Genomic DNA, 15,970 nt, shown 5'->3' on the forward strand with positions numbered 1-15,970 from the left:
TCAAAGCAATGAGGAAGGTCCCTCAGATGATGAAGTTGATCAAACAGTTAACCCTACAGCCGATCTTATCCAAGAACCCAGCAAAGATTTGTTCTTAGATACCATCAGTAGGATTAACTTCCATAAATGGCATTCCAAAGTCAGGATTGTCATCAGCAAAGATTTTGAATTTGAGGTCATAGCCTTAATTGATTCAGGTGCTGATCTTAATTGCATTCAAGAAGGAATCATTCCCTCCAAGTATTTTAAGAAGTCCAAGGAGAGATTGACATCCGCAAGTGGCAGAAGAATGCAAATTGATTTCAATATCCCACAAGCTGAGGTTTGCCAAGGCGGCATATCCTTTATGACAAAATTTGTCCTTGTTAAAAACATGACAGATAGAGTCATCCTAGGAAACCCTTTCTTGTGTTTGTTATATCCTTTCATCACAGATAATGAAGGAATCACAGCCCATCCCTTTGGTCAGTTAGTCAAATTTGAGTTCATGAGAAGCCCCGAACCTTGGGAAGTCAGCTCCCTCCAGAAAACTTCTATATCAAAAACTCTCAGTACTGTCACCATCCTTCCATCCTATAATCAAGACCAGCATCTTGATTCAGCCAAAACAATTGATGATTCTTTTGACTCCAATCAATTGTCATCATGCATTCATCATGAAAATATTTGCATCTCTGCATCCATCAGTTTTAAAAGCAAAAGGTTTTTTAACAATTATTTGAAAATCTCAAATAACCCAAACCTTTCTTGGCAGGATAAAGAAAGAGCAATATTTAATACCACTAGTAAGTGGACGATGACTTCTTCAGCAGAGGAGAAGGGCAAGGGGAAAGTACCCGCAATGGACTATCCTCAAGACAAAAGACTACTAGTGGGACAGTCTTTTGTAAAGCATGAAGGCGCATCCTCTACCAGCCATGGAGGATCGATATCCCTTCAGGAATTTGTCCCTGCAAAGGTGACATATTCCAATGGTAATATGGCTATTATCCTACAGGAAGTTTTATCCAGGAAATACCATTTCAAAAATGGAGCCTATACCAATTTGCCAGCCTCCATTAAATTTATCCTTGATAACCTACAAATGGCCTTTACCCAAAACAGTAATAAACTTTTCCAAAAAACCCTCAAAGCAATTGAAATCCACTTAGTAAACCTTGAGGCGGAAAAACTATCCATCCCTAGTTAACTCTTTGGCAAAGAGGATATCCATTCCATGGATAAAAAGACTACCATGGGCACCGACTATGCTAGGCTCAGTCTTAAGACTCAGTCTATCTTAAGAAGTGCTGTTGCCAACTTGCTTCTTGAGATACAAACTAGTATTTTAGGATCCAAGGCAATGTTCGAATCATCTGATGAATGGTTTGAGCATTTCAAAGTGTTGATCACCACTCCTTATCCATATGCAAATTTAGGAGATACAGGTGATAATCCAATTCCGAATGAATGGGAGAAGTATTTTGGGAACAGCCTCAGAGTATATGAGCAACATCATCCTTTTCCAAGACTCCTCATAAACTTTGAAGTAGAACCTGACAAAGATCCCAGCTGGTTATCAAAAATGTTCGAATATGGCTTCATAAAAATGATCAAACTATCAAGTCATGACCAGATCAGCTAGTTTCCCCAAATCATTCAACAGGTTGTGAAAAAGGTCAAAAGTCCTTTTGTTTCTATCAGATGCTGGAGCACAATCCCACAATGGGAAAGAAACAACTGGATGACAGTCCAACCATCCACTCATCTTATCCTCATTAATGGCCATACCCATCAAGGGCCCTGGTATGAAGGAGATTCCTACTTATCCTACAGGTATCCATACACTCTTGCAGACTGTTGGAAAAAGCATTCTACCAATGAAATCCTTGATAAAATGCAAGATTTATGGAGAGACTACCACCATGTTGGTAACACAGGAAGAATTACTGTTTTCACCAACAAACCCTACTCTACCGCTATTCCAGATCTCCACAGGGTTGATTACATGAATCTCAACCGGTTCATCACAAAGGAACCAGTTTATGAGCCATTGATATACTGTGGACTTTGCAACCATTATGCCAGATATCACGAGCACAATTTCGATGACAGTTCCCCATGGGATCCCTATAATGGTTATCCATCAGATGCTCCTGATACTGACTAAAGCATCCTGACCCAGCAGCTCAGGATAAGATCACAATCCGGTTACTATTCAGAATCAGCACCAGCCACTGATATGAACGGTACCCGCATCATCAGCAGTACCAGCACCCAGCAGATTCCCCGACAGGTTACTATTTCAACAGTGACCAAATCCAGAAAAGCAAGGGGACAAAGCACTATTCATGAACAGTGAAAGTTTTTACTGTTCACCGACACAATCATCCAGAGTTCCTATTGCTTTGGGTGGAAACAACTTTCACCTCAGTAAAAGCAATTTACTCTCCGTAATTTCAGCAGTCTCCAGCCAGCATCCAAGGCTCCTTCCAGCCTATATAAGGAAGCCAAGACTCCAGTCTTCAGCAGGTCCAATTTTAGGAGCACAGCAACTCCAAAATTCCCTCATCTTCCAGCCAAGAGTTTAATATTCAGCTTTGCCAAATATTTTCATATTTGTAATATCATGGCCTCAGCCGGCCTTTATCTGTATTTTCCGCACATGGCCACATCCGGCCTTAACCTGTAACTTACCTGAAATTAGCACCATCCAAGCTGACACGGTCTCCAAAACCTTAAACCTGATTAGTGCCAAGTCCATACATCTTAAGTATCTTCAGGAGGAAATTAGATACAAGAGAGTTGAGGACCAACTAGCTTGTAAAACCCTCCAAGAAGAGATCAGAAAGTTTGAGGAAAAACTTAAGCAGGAAGTCTGCTCTGATCTACCCACAGCTTTTTGGCATAGAAAGAGACACGAGGTAGCTCTCCCATATGTCAAAGATTTCAATGAAAAGGATATCCCTACCAAAGCTCGACCAATCCAAATGAACCAAGAACTTATGGATACCTGTAGAGCAGAGATAGAGGACCTCCTTAAGAAATGAATCATCAGGAAATCCAGATCACCATGGTCTTGTCCAGCCTTTTATGTCTAGAAAAATGCTGAGATTGAGAGAGGTGTCCCTAGATTAGTCATCAATTACAAACCCCTCAACAAAGTCTTAGAATGGGTAAGGTACCCAATTCCCAACAAAAAAGACTTAGTCAACTGGCTTAGCAAAGCAGTTGTCTTCAGCAAGTTTGATATGAAGAGTCGATTTTGGCAAATACAAATCAGAGAGCCTGATAGGTATAAAACAGCCTTCACCACACCCTTTGGTCATTACGAATGGAATGTGATGCCCTTCGGCCTAAAAAATGCACCTTCTGAATTCCAAAATATCATGAATGAGATTTTCAATCCATTCTCCGGACATGCCATTGTGTACATCGATGATGTACTCATTTTCTCAGAATCTTTGGAAAAACATCAGAAGCACTTAAGAGCATTCGTCAATACCATCAACCTCAATGGTCTTGTTGTTTCAGCCCCCTAGATCAAACTTTTCCAAACTAAAGTTCGTTTCTTAGGATTTGATATTCATCATGGTGTCATCAAACCCATAGACAGAGCTATCCAGTTTGCGGATAAATTTCCAGATGAAATCCTAAATAAAACCCAGCTTCAGAGATTTCTAGGTTCTCTCAATTACATCTCAGATTTCTATCAAAATCTCAGGCAACAATGCAAACTCCTTTTTGATAGACTTCGAACCAATCCATCTCCCTGGACTCCAGCCCATACTACAGTGGTCCAGCATATCAAACAATATGTCAAAACCCTTTCTTGTTTGGGAATTCCTGCTGACAATTCCTTCAAGATTGTCCAGACCGATGCCTCAAACATAGGTTATGGTGGCATCCTCCTCCAGCGTGCTAGTACAAATTCCCCTGAACAGATAGTCTGTTTCCATTCGGGAATATGGACTCCCACTCAGATTAATTACAGTACTATTAAAAAAGAAATACTATCAATAGTACTATGCATTTCAAAGTTTCAAAGCGATCTTTTGAATTAAAAGTTTTTGGTCCGGATTGATTGCAAATCAGCAAAGCATGTTTTAGAAAAAGATGTTCAAAACATTGCATCAAAACAAATTTTTGCACGATGGCAAGCCATCCTTTCAGTTTTTGACTTTGATTTAGAATTCATTGAAGGAAGCCAAAACAGCATCCCTGATTTCCTAACCCGTGAATTTTTGCAGAGTCACAGCCAAGATGTCCGGGAAGAAACCTGTACAACAGCCCCAACCCCCTAAATTGTCTAAACAGCAAAACCCTGGTGATTCTAGCCAATCACAAACCCCAGGAAAGCTTGTACCAATCACCCCCAGCCAAATTGTCCCAATATCACATGCACGAAGCCCTAGACGGGATAACCCTGCTTCACCATCAAGCATTGCCAATCGTTATTTGGTTTCATCAATTCCAAAACCAAATTATGAAAGGCCCAGTTACAGTTCAGCCTTAGCCTCTCCAGTACCTAATGCAATCAACCCTTATCAGGTAGGATAGCCCTATCCGAACTCAAAGGCCTTCTTCCTATCCAACCCAAAGAGGACAGTCCTCTTATGTCAAGAAGACCTTTACCCAACATATCTCTTATATTGAACCCCACTTGGTTCACATAACAGATCCCTTAGCCCTAGCCATGGAAGTCTTGCCACCAAACTGGCATTTCTTACCCAAACATCCGGAGAAAAACATCCAGTTCTATAAGAGCATCCTCTCCCAGGAAAAGTCTGCTCAAATAGAAAATATCTACAGCAAAGGGGACCCCCCAACAGTCCTCTATCACAAGTTCATCATCACCAGTTTTATCAGTAGTAAAGAATGGGGACAACATCCTTCTTTGTTAAGGATCCTCAAAAACTACAGATCTCCATCAGGCTCAGTACTTCATTACAGTTATTATGACTACATGGATGCCTTTGAAAAGGTGCTCTTCTTCCAGAATCAGAAATTTAATCATTCATGGTTCTTAATGTTCAGTAAAGATTTTGAGAGCCAAACCCCCTCCTGGTTCCTTAAGTGGTGGGAAATGTTTGGATCCATCCCTCAGATCTTCCCAGAACCATTACAGGATGCTTTAAGGTACTTTGATTCAAGATGCAGCTCTTCCAGGCGCAGATCCCAGTTCCCAGTAATCTTGATCTTCACCCAGAGGTACAGGATCCATTGGATCATTATGTGGAAATACACAATTAACAGCAACCTCCTAGATCGAGAATTCTCAGTAAAATGGTGGGACAGCCTTAAGATTAATCCAATTATTAATCAGGTTTATAGGGATTATCCTCCCCCAATTCAGAAACCCATTGCCCACAGGACAAGATCTCAGTCCAGCCTAGACTCTGTCCAGATTACCGGCAAATCTAGCAAAGAGTTAAAAGAATTAGCCCAGCAGCTAATAGCTCACTCATAACAGCTAGAATCAGAAGAACAGGTCTTTCCCACTGCTTCTGAGGGATCAGTCAACCACGATCCACTGGATCCGTTCCAAGATTCCCAAGATCCTTACAGCGGGTATAACTTGGACAGCGATTAGAAAATATCCTGACAAAGCAAATCAGGATAAGATCACAATCCGGTTACTATTCAAAATCAGCTCCAGCCACTGATATGAACAGTACCAGCACCCAGCAGATTCCCCGACAGGTTACTATTTCAACAATGACCAAATCCGGAAAAGCAAGGGGACAAAGCACTATTCATGAACAGTGAAAGTTTTTACTGTTCACCGACACAATCATCCAGAGTTCCTATTGCTTTCGGTGGAAACAGCTTTCACCTCAGTAAAAGCAATTTACTCTCCGTAATTTCAGCAGTCTCCAGCCAGCATCCAATGCTCCCTCCAGCCTATATAAGGAAGCCAAGACTCCAGTCTTCAGCAGGTCCAATTTTAGGAGCACCAGGAACTCCAAAATTCCCTCCTCTTCCAGCCAAGAGTTTAATATTCAGCTTTGCCAAATATTTTCATATTTGTAATATCATGGCCTCAGCCGGCCTTTATCTGTATTTTCCGCACATTTCCTCCTCTTCCGCATATACATACACATATATATATATATATATATATATATATATATATATATATATATATATATATATATATATATATATCACCGATTCACCATGCATGTCTTGAAGGTCTCTGGAAGGTTTTCAAGGGGTAGATAACTTTTGGGTTTGGGTTTATATCTACAAGCTATGCTTCTTCAATAGACATGGAAATTCCTGGCCACTTGTCAAAATCATATCTAGATTGTGAATATTGGATAGAATGTTGTGACACTAAAAGAAAATGCTACAATAGACAAATCGTAGTTTGTCTGTCAATTTTCTTTATATAGGCTTAACAGAACCAAATAATATATCTTTATGCTTTAATATTTGATGCATATTTAATGGTTACCCTTTTTTCATTGTTGAAGTGAAAACCTTTTCCTTTAATTCTCTATCGTTTATGTCATAAAGCTGGGTGAAAAAGAATCATTCCAATTCATACCCCACTATTAGCTATTGTGTCCACTTTGCCTAGTAGTAAAGGAAATTGGAGTCCAAAATGCATTAATAAAGCAACAATTGACTGCATCAAGACTGTTGAGAGCTCCATAAAATTTATTTTAGTGAGATTGAGATAATGTGATATAGTGAATTAATTGAAGCTTTACCTTATGAAGTGGAGATCAATCTATTAGTATTATTTATTTTAATGGCAAGTTAATTATTAATCTAATTATGCTTCAAGCCTTAATTGGTAAACATATAGGGTAAAGACCACAAAGACAACCACCATAGTGATTCGAGAAAACTAATGGAACAATTGTCCCAAATTATGGTCACAGTTTGCCAACATAATCCTATGGGCTCAACCGTTTGTATAAAGACAATTCTTTTAGAGTGTATATAAATGCAACAACTAAGTTTATACCTTCTCACCCTTTTAGTTTCCTTAGGAAATATTCCTCTCTCTTTTTTTTTTTTTTAATAAAAAAAATCCTACTGTGGCGGGCAGAAAGTTGCACAAAGGATTGGTTCTGATTTTATTTTTAATTTTTGTCTTGATCCTGTGACTATTTGCTCACACAATTAAATGATAGAGATGGAATGCAAAGTCAACTTCTAAGTACCCATTATAGGATCAAAGATAAAAATTCTGGTCAAATACTACTGAAGTGGGGATTAATATTCAAAGTGAAAATTGCTTAGAAAAAACTAAGTGTTCGACCTCGGGTTTAATCCGATGATGATTTTACAGATGGTAGACCTCTCTCTCTCTCTCTCTCTTTTTCAATTCGCCTCCCCCTTTGATCCAGGTGCTTCTTTGCTTTATATAACATTGAAAAGATGCATTTGGACCTTAATTTTGGAAGGTCATGATCAAACTATCCTGATACTTGTCCCATCAAGATTTTGCTAGAAGGTTTTTTACACTGGGGTCTTAGCTATGGAAACACTATTTAGAGTCAATTCCCCATTAATACAGCCAGCTAAGTGGTTGTAGTGCATTTAATGTGAAGGAAATGACTACTCTGTTCTCACTTTTTCTTCTCTTCCTTGTTAAATACCAAGTTACCTTTATTCCCCCTCGGATTGCACTACGCCCCTTCTGACTTTGCCCCTTGGCCTTCCGAGGTTGGGCAAATGTCCTCGGCACCCTTGTCCATTATGGTTGTGCAACCCAAGCATGAGTTAAGTGTATACTTTCCAAGGACAATTCGCTTGTGTTTTCTCGAAGTTTATCTCCACATAAACTTTGTTAGCCACTTGGATCCTCGTTCTCCCACACCTACTATTTTATAAAAACCTCATGGGAGAGTGTTAATGGGGGGTGTCATTTCCTTCATAGTTTAACTAACTTTGCAATTTTAAACACGTGAGAGTCTTTTAGTAGAATGCTGGATAAGTGACTTAGTCCATCATGAGTAAAGTATAATTTCTTCTATATTAGATTTAGATATTTTAAAAAATTAGAATATTTTATTAAGATAGAATTATGTGTCACATTTTTTTGTCTATAATTCAATAGTTACAATAATAAAAGAGAGAGAATTTAAATTGTGGTTTTCCCTGTAAAGGAGAACAATAATGCCACGAGTTACCATTTACAAAACTATTGGTTATCTATGACATTTATATATATTTTTTAGAGATAATTACAACATGCTGCTAACCCCGTAGCTCAAACCTTTTCCCCTAGATCCCCAAGCACTTTGTGCATGGGAAGGTGCCAATTCAACTACAAGGTCTTTGGCATCTATGACATTTATATAAACATTAATGGAAAGTGTCATTTGTCCCTAGTTTGGGGAGGAGTATCATTTCATGAAGTTTACCCAATTATTTAAATTGTGGTTTTCCTTGTAAAGGAGAACAAATAATGCAACGGGTTACAATTTACAAAACTATTGGTTATCTATGACATTTATATAAACCTTAATGGAAAGTGTCATTTATCCCTAGTTTGAGGAGGAGTATCATTTCTTGAAGTTTACCCAAATATAAAAGATGAAGATGATGGGATGGCACAACAATAAGAGAGGAATTTTCTTACCACTTTTTTTTTTTTTTTTTTCAAAATTAAAAGATTAGTACAAAAATCTAATGAAAAAGAAAGAAATCACTAAATCGTACTATGAAATTCCATTAGAGCATTTGTGTGGGGCAAAAAGATCCTGGTGGGAACGTGGGCCTTTTGGGCCGTGTTAAGGAAGGCCGACCTAACCCTGGAGTTAGAAATTGTTAGTACTTTAAGCCGGCCCATACGCCGAGAATCCGAGGATCTAGCCGAGGATGGTTTTCCCCTCGGACTGACATCAGAGAACCCAAGACTTTATGGTAAAGGTTGGGGAATGACACGGTCGAGACCAATGGTTAAAAGGGGTGAACCCTTGAATGTCCTAAAAGCGTTAATGTTGGAAGAGTATCAAAGGTAAAGGCTGCTACCTCCACATTAAAGACCCTGCACCTACCACCCTGGCCGCATTAATGGGGAAGTGACACTTGAATAGTGGAAGGGAAACTTCTAGTTACTGTTCAAAGGCACTAAGAATAGAAATATCTAGGCTAAGGGAGGAGTTGGGGACAACACGTGTATAAAGTATTAAAAAGGGGAGTATTTAAGGAGGGACCTAGAACAGAAACGAGATGGAACTTTTTGTAACCTAAAAAGAAAAAAGACAAAGGGAAAGATATAATATAAGAACAGCTCTCGGCTTACGTCCGAGGAGGCCCAGTTACAATATTCCTTGTTGTTTTCAATTACTTGCAATCTTTAGTTTGTCATTTAATCCTCATATACTTCTAACCTGGGTTTCAAGCCCACACTCTACAAATTCTTATTGTTTAAGGCTCATTGGGCCTGAGCCCATAACTGTTCTTGGGTCCAGGTGCAATTGTGCACTTACAATTGGCGCCGTCTGTGGGAATCTAGTCTAGAAGTAGTAGGGATATTATGGCAGGGTTAGGCTCTCACCATGCAGAGTCACAAGGATCACAACCGGAAGATCATTTCGAACGTCTTGAACATCGTAGGGATCGTGAGGGAAGCGTCCATACAGAATATCCAGGGGCTAGCCATACTCATGGAGGGGGTAGCACTACCCACGATGAGGGCTCTAAATCCATGCAGAAGGAAATCAATCGTTTGAAGAGGAAGTTACGCCGTGCTAAACGTAAGGTTTCCCCGTCCTCATCTAGTTCTTCCTCAGAGAAGGATAGGGGACATGGCTACAGTTCAAGGTCATATTCCCCCCCCAGTGCAACATCCTCTGGTGAGGAGAACGACCAGCCAATCCGCAGACGTAAGAAGCTTCGTCCTAGGGGCTTAGGCAACGATACCATGAGTAGGGCGTTGCACCAACTCTCTAAATCTCCGTTTTCAAGTAGGATTGAGAGGGGGAGGCTTCCCAGGAGGTTCACCCAGCCCACGTTTACCATCTATAATGGCCGGACTGATCCGGTGGAGCACGTGAGTCACTTCAACCAAAGGATGGCAGTGCACTCACACAACGAGACTTTGATGTGTAAAGTCTTCCCCTCCAGCTTGGGACCTGTGGCTATGAGATGGTTCAACGGTCTCAAATCGGGGTCTGTAGGCTCGTTTGGGGAACTAACTAGAGTATTTGCTTCGCGGTTCATCACGTGTAGCAGAGTCCCTCGGCCATTGGACTCGTTGCTATCCATGGTTATGAAGGAAGGGGAGACACTGAAAGCATACTCCGACAGATACTGGGAGATGTTTAATGAAATAGACGGCGACTTTGATGAGGTGGCGCTTAATACCTTTAAGGTGGGCCTCCCTACTGATCACGACCTACGAAAATCTTTGACGAAAAAGCCCGTCCGCAGCGTACGCCGTCTTATGGATCGTATCGATGAATATAAAAGGGTAGAGGAAGACCAGCAGCAGGGAAAAGGAAAGGAGAAGGTTATCCCGCAGGAGAGAAGGGATTTCAGGTTGGACAGATACCACAACAACAAGCCGAGGAGGGATTACTTCGGACAATCCGGCTCGGCAGCACCCCAGTTGTAAATGCGTGTTCCGAGAACCAGTGCATCAGTTATTAGAAAAAGTTCGTAAAGAGCCCTTCTTCAGATGGCCCGGCAAAATGGCAGGTGACCCTGCGAGAAGAAATCAAAACCTTTTCTGTCAGTACCATCAGGATGTGGGCCACACTACCGAGAAATGTCGGACCCTGTGGAACCATTTAGAGCAGCTCGTCGGTGAGGGAAAGTTGAAGCAGCATTTGTGTCAGCCCACTGGGCAGGTCAGTCAAGTTGGTTCAAACAACCAAAGGAACAGTTCATCTCGGCCAGCATTGGGAACAATTAACGTTATCTTCGCCGCATCTGGCAGGACCGGCTCAGGTCCCACTCGGGTCATGGCGGTTTCCCATCCGCAAGCCGAGGATGTGGGTGGTAGGCCGAAGAGATTAAAGAGCACTTTACCTGTCTTGGGTTTCTCCGAGGAGGATAAAATAGGGACTATCCAGCCCCATGACGATGCTCTTGTGGTTACCCTCAGAATAGGGAATTATGACGTGAAGAGGGTGATGATAGATCAGGGCAGCGGTGCAGATATCATGTACCCTGATCTATTTAAGGGGTTAAGGTTGGAGTCGGAAGATTTAACTCCTTATGACTCACCTCTTATTAGCTTCGAAGGGAGAGCCGTTGTGCCAAAAGGACAGATCCGTTTACCCGTACAATCCGGCACAGAAACGGTTGAAGTAGATTTCATTGTGGTAGACGCGTACTCTCCATATACAGCCATCCTCGCCAGGCCATGGCTGCACGCTCTGGGAGCCGTCTCCTCTACCTTGCACGTTAAGGTTAAGTTCCCCTCGGGGGAACATGTTGAGGAAATTCTCGGCAGCCAGGTAGTGGCCAGGCAATGCATATCGGCTGCAGTACTTCGTCAGTCAGAAGTCGAGTTATCAACCTTGCCCATCCAGGAGTCATAGCAATTAACAGCTCCGGAGGCACCTGGAGCGATGACAGAAGATGAGGCTGTTTGCGAGGAGTTAGAGAAGTTTGTGATAGCAGATGATCCAGAGAGGTTCTTCCAAGTTGGCATACTTTTGCCATACCAAGAGAAGATGGAGTTGTTGGAATTCCTGAAGGACAATGTAGATGTCTTTGCGTGGGACCCTTATGAGGCTCCAGGCGTAGATCCGAGCTTTATTTGTCATCGTTTAAACGTCAATCCGGCCATCGTTCCGAGGAGGCAGCCACCTCGGCGATCTTCCCGAGAGCATTCTGAGGCTGTGAAGGAAGAGGTTCTTAAACTCAAAAGGGCGGGGGCTATCAAAGAAGTTTTCTACCCTGAATGGTTGGCTCATACTGTTGTCGTTAAGAAGAAAAACGGCAAGTGGAGAGTATGTGTGGACTTTACTGATCTGAACAAGGCCTGTCCTAAAGATTCTTTCCCAATGCCACGGATTGATCAACTGGTAGATGCTACTGTCGGACATCCTCGGATGAGTTTCTTGGACGCCTTTCAGGGTTACCACCAAATTCCCTTGGCGTTAGAGGATCAGGAGAAGACTGCTTTCATTACTCCAACGGGGAACTATCATTATAAAGTCATGCCATTTGGGTTAAAAAATGCTGGGGCTACTTATCAAAGAATGATGACCCGAATGTTTGAACAGCAACTGGGGAAAAACATAGAAGTATACGTGGATGATATGGTGGTAAAGAGTAAGACGGTACCTTCGCACATGACAGATTTGGCCGACACCTTCCAGATGCTGAGGAAGTATAAGTTGCGCCTTAACGCCTCCAAGTGTTCTTTTGGCGTGGGATCTGGAAAGTTCTTAGGGTATATGATCACTCATAGGGGCATAGAGGTGAACCCAGTGCAGGTTAAGGCTATTCAGAATTTGCAGCCCCCACGGAACCCAAAGGAGATTCAGAAATTGACCGGAATGATTGCTGCGCTGAATAGATTTATTTCTCGGTCAGCTGACCGGTGCCGTCCTTTCTTTCAGTTGTTGAACAAGTGGAAAGGGTTTCAGTGGACCGAGGACTGCGAGGTGGCTTTCCAACAGCTTAAGCAATATCTTTCTCGGCCACCCATTTTATCTCGCCCTGAGGTGGACGAGGTTTTATTCGCTTATCTGGCCGTGGCTATTCACGCGGTGAGCCTAGTCCTTATAAGGAATGAAAATGGAGTGCAGAGGCCGATCTACTATGTTAGTAAGTCCTTGAATGAAGCCGAGGTGCGCTATTTGCCCTTGGAAAAAGCACTTCTGGCTGTAGTCCACGCCACGCGCAAACTTCCTCATTATTTTCAATCTCATACTGTGGTTGTTTTGACCCAGTTGCCGCTCAAGGCTGTGTTGCGTAGTGCTGATTATTCTGGCAGAGTGGCAAAATGGGGAACCATTTTGGGAGCCTTTGATGTTAAGTACAAGCCTCGCACCTCGGTGAAAGGTCAGGTCCTCGCTGATTTGGTGGCAGAGTTTGCTGAACCATTGTTAGAAGATACTTCAAAGGAAGCACACATGGGTGAAAAATCAGTTGGTGTGATCACAGCCGTATCGCCCTCGGCTTGGAAAGTTTATGTGGATGGGGCTGCTAATCATAAAGGGTCTGGCGTTGGACTTGTTCTAATGTCCCCTGAAGGAATTGTCTTTGAAAAATCTTTGCGATTGGCTTTCTCGGCTACTAATAATGAGGCCGAGTATGAAGCAGTCTTGGTAGGCATGCAAATGGTACATAAGATGGGTGGCAAGGAAATCCATGTGTTCTCGGACTCTCAATTAGTGGTCGGCCAAGTCATGGGGACCATGGAGGCTAGAGACCCCAGAATGCAAGAATATTTGGCCCAGGTTAAACGTCAGCGAGCTGAATTCGACTCATTTGCCTTAGCTCATGTCTCTAGGAGTGGAAACACTCATGCAGATTCTTTGGCTACATTGGCCACATCCTCGGCTCAAGGTCTACCAAGGGTGATTCTCGTTGAGGATCTGGTAGAACCTTCTCTTATAGCTGCTAACGCACCTTGCATCCATCTAATAAGGCCTGGTCCTAGTTGGATGGATTCGATCATATCTTTTCTCAAAAATGACATCCTTCCCGAAGACAAAGTTGAAGCAGAAAAGGTACGTCGAAAGGCGCCGCGTTTCGGTTGTCCGAGGACCGGAAGCTATACAAACGATCCTTTTCGGGACCGTATTTGTTGTGTGTACACCCCGAATCAACAGAATCATTACTTGGAGGAATTGCATGAGGGAATTTGTGGAAGCCACACCGGAGGAAGGTCCTTAGCCCATAGAGCCACGACTCGGGGTTATTGGTGGCCCAATATGCGAGAGGGAGGCTCGGGACTATGCCGAAAATGTGATCGGTGTCGAGGTTCGCCCCTAATATCCACCAACCCGGAGGGGTTCTTAACCCTCTCTCCGGCCCTTGGCCTTTCGCGCAATGGGGCTTGGACATTGTAGGGCCCTTTCCGAGAGCTGCTGGAAACAAAAGATGGTTGCTCGTGGGAACAGACTACTTTACTAAGTGGGTCGAGGCTGAGCCTTTGGCCAATATCCGAGATGTTGATTCCAAGAAATTTATCTGGAAAAATATTGTTACTAGATTCGGTATACCACATACACTCGTCTCGGACAATGGCGTTCAATTTGACAGCAAGGCCTTCAGGCAATATTGTGGTGAGATGGGTATTATAAATAGATACTCTACTCCAGCTTATCCTCGAGGAAATGGGCAGGCCGAGGCCGTTAACAAGGTCATAGTCAACGGCCTTAAGAAGAGGTTAGACGATGCGAAAGGCAGGTGGGTAGAAGAGCTCCCTCATGTCCTGTGGACGTATCGGACCACAACGCGTAGGTCCACTGGAGAAACTCCATTCTCTATGACTTATGGAGCCGAGGCGGTGATACCACTGGAATCCGGTTTTCCTACTCTAAAGACAAGTTCTTTTAGTCCAGAGAAAAACGAGGGACTTCTAGAGAAAGATCTTGATTTACTTGAGGAACGGCGTGAGGCAGCTATGGTCCAATTGGCTTATTATCAGCAGAAGCTAAAACGAGGGTATGATGCCCACGTGAAGCTAAGGCCACTTGCACCTGGTGATCTTGTATTAAGGAAAGTTGTAGGCACTTCTAAGAACCCAGCATGGGGTAAGCTAGGACCTAACTGGGAAGGCCCCTATCGCATTGATTCAATAGCAGGCATAGGGTCGTATAGGCTAGCTGACCTAGATGAACGAGTTGTACCACGTCCATGGAATGTAAATAATCTTAAAAGGTATTATTATTAATCAAATAAGCTTTTGTCAATTAATATTTCAAAGTTATGGCCAGCTCTCGTATTTGAAGTTACAATTTTTAAGAATCAAACAGAAACTTGCTTAAGTGTAGTCCTCGGACCACAAACCTTGCGGAAATTGATGTCTTATCATTTGTTAAACAGAACCTTAGTTATGCCGGGTCTTCGGACCTCCTACTTTGGGAAAATTAACATTTGAAGTTACAATTTTTAAGAATCAAACAGAAACTTGGTTAAGTGTAGTCCTCGGACCACAAACCTTGTGGAAATTGATGTCTTATCATTTGTTAAACAGAACCTTAGTTATGCCGGGTCTTCGGACCTCCTACTTTGGGAAAATTAACATTTGAAGTTACAATTTTTAAGAATCAAACAGAAACTTGGTTGAGTGTAGTCCTCGGACCACAAACCTTGTGGAAATTGATGTCTTATCATTTGTTAAACAGAACCTTAGTTATGCCGGGTCTTCGGACCTCCTACTTTGGGAAAATTAACATTTGAAGTTACAATTTTTAAGAATCAAACAGAAACTTGGTTGAGTGTAGTCCTCGGACCACAAACCTTGTGGAAATTGATGTCTTATCATTTGTTAAACAGAACCTTAGTTATGCCGGGTCTTCGGACCTCCTACTTTGGGAAAATTAACATTTGAAGTTACAATTTTTAAGAATCAAACAGAAACTTGGTTAAGTGTAGTCCTCGGACCACAAACCTTGTGGAAATTGATGTCTTATCATTTGTTAAACAGAACCTTAGTTATGCCGGGTCCTCGGACCTCCTACTTTGGGAAAATTAACATTTGAAGTTACTGTTTAAAAGAATCAAACAGAAACTTGGTTAAGTGTAGTCCTCGGACCACAAACCTTGTGGAAATTGATGTCTTATCATTTACAGTTACAATTTTGAATAATTAAACGAAAGATTGCTTAAGATTTATCTTCGGACTATGACTTTGGTTAAACTTAACTTCTGATTGTGTCTGGATGTTAATACCTTACTGTTTATTAACTCGGATCTTAAGTTTTATATCTTTAAGGATTGAGTAAACTTGTGTAAGGAATGGTCCTCGGATCTTACATCCTACTAGAAACAGTGTTATGCATTATGAGGGCTTAATTGTTATATGAAGTCCTCTTTCCTTTTTTAATCAAGGCAT

The sequence above is a fragment of the Castanea sativa genome, chromosome 6 (genome assembly GCF_040712315.1).
Source record: "Castanea sativa cultivar Marrone di Chiusa Pesio chromosome 6, ASM4071231v1".
Classification (NCBI taxonomy): Eukaryota; Viridiplantae; Streptophyta; class Magnoliopsida; order Fagales; family Fagaceae; genus Castanea; species Castanea sativa.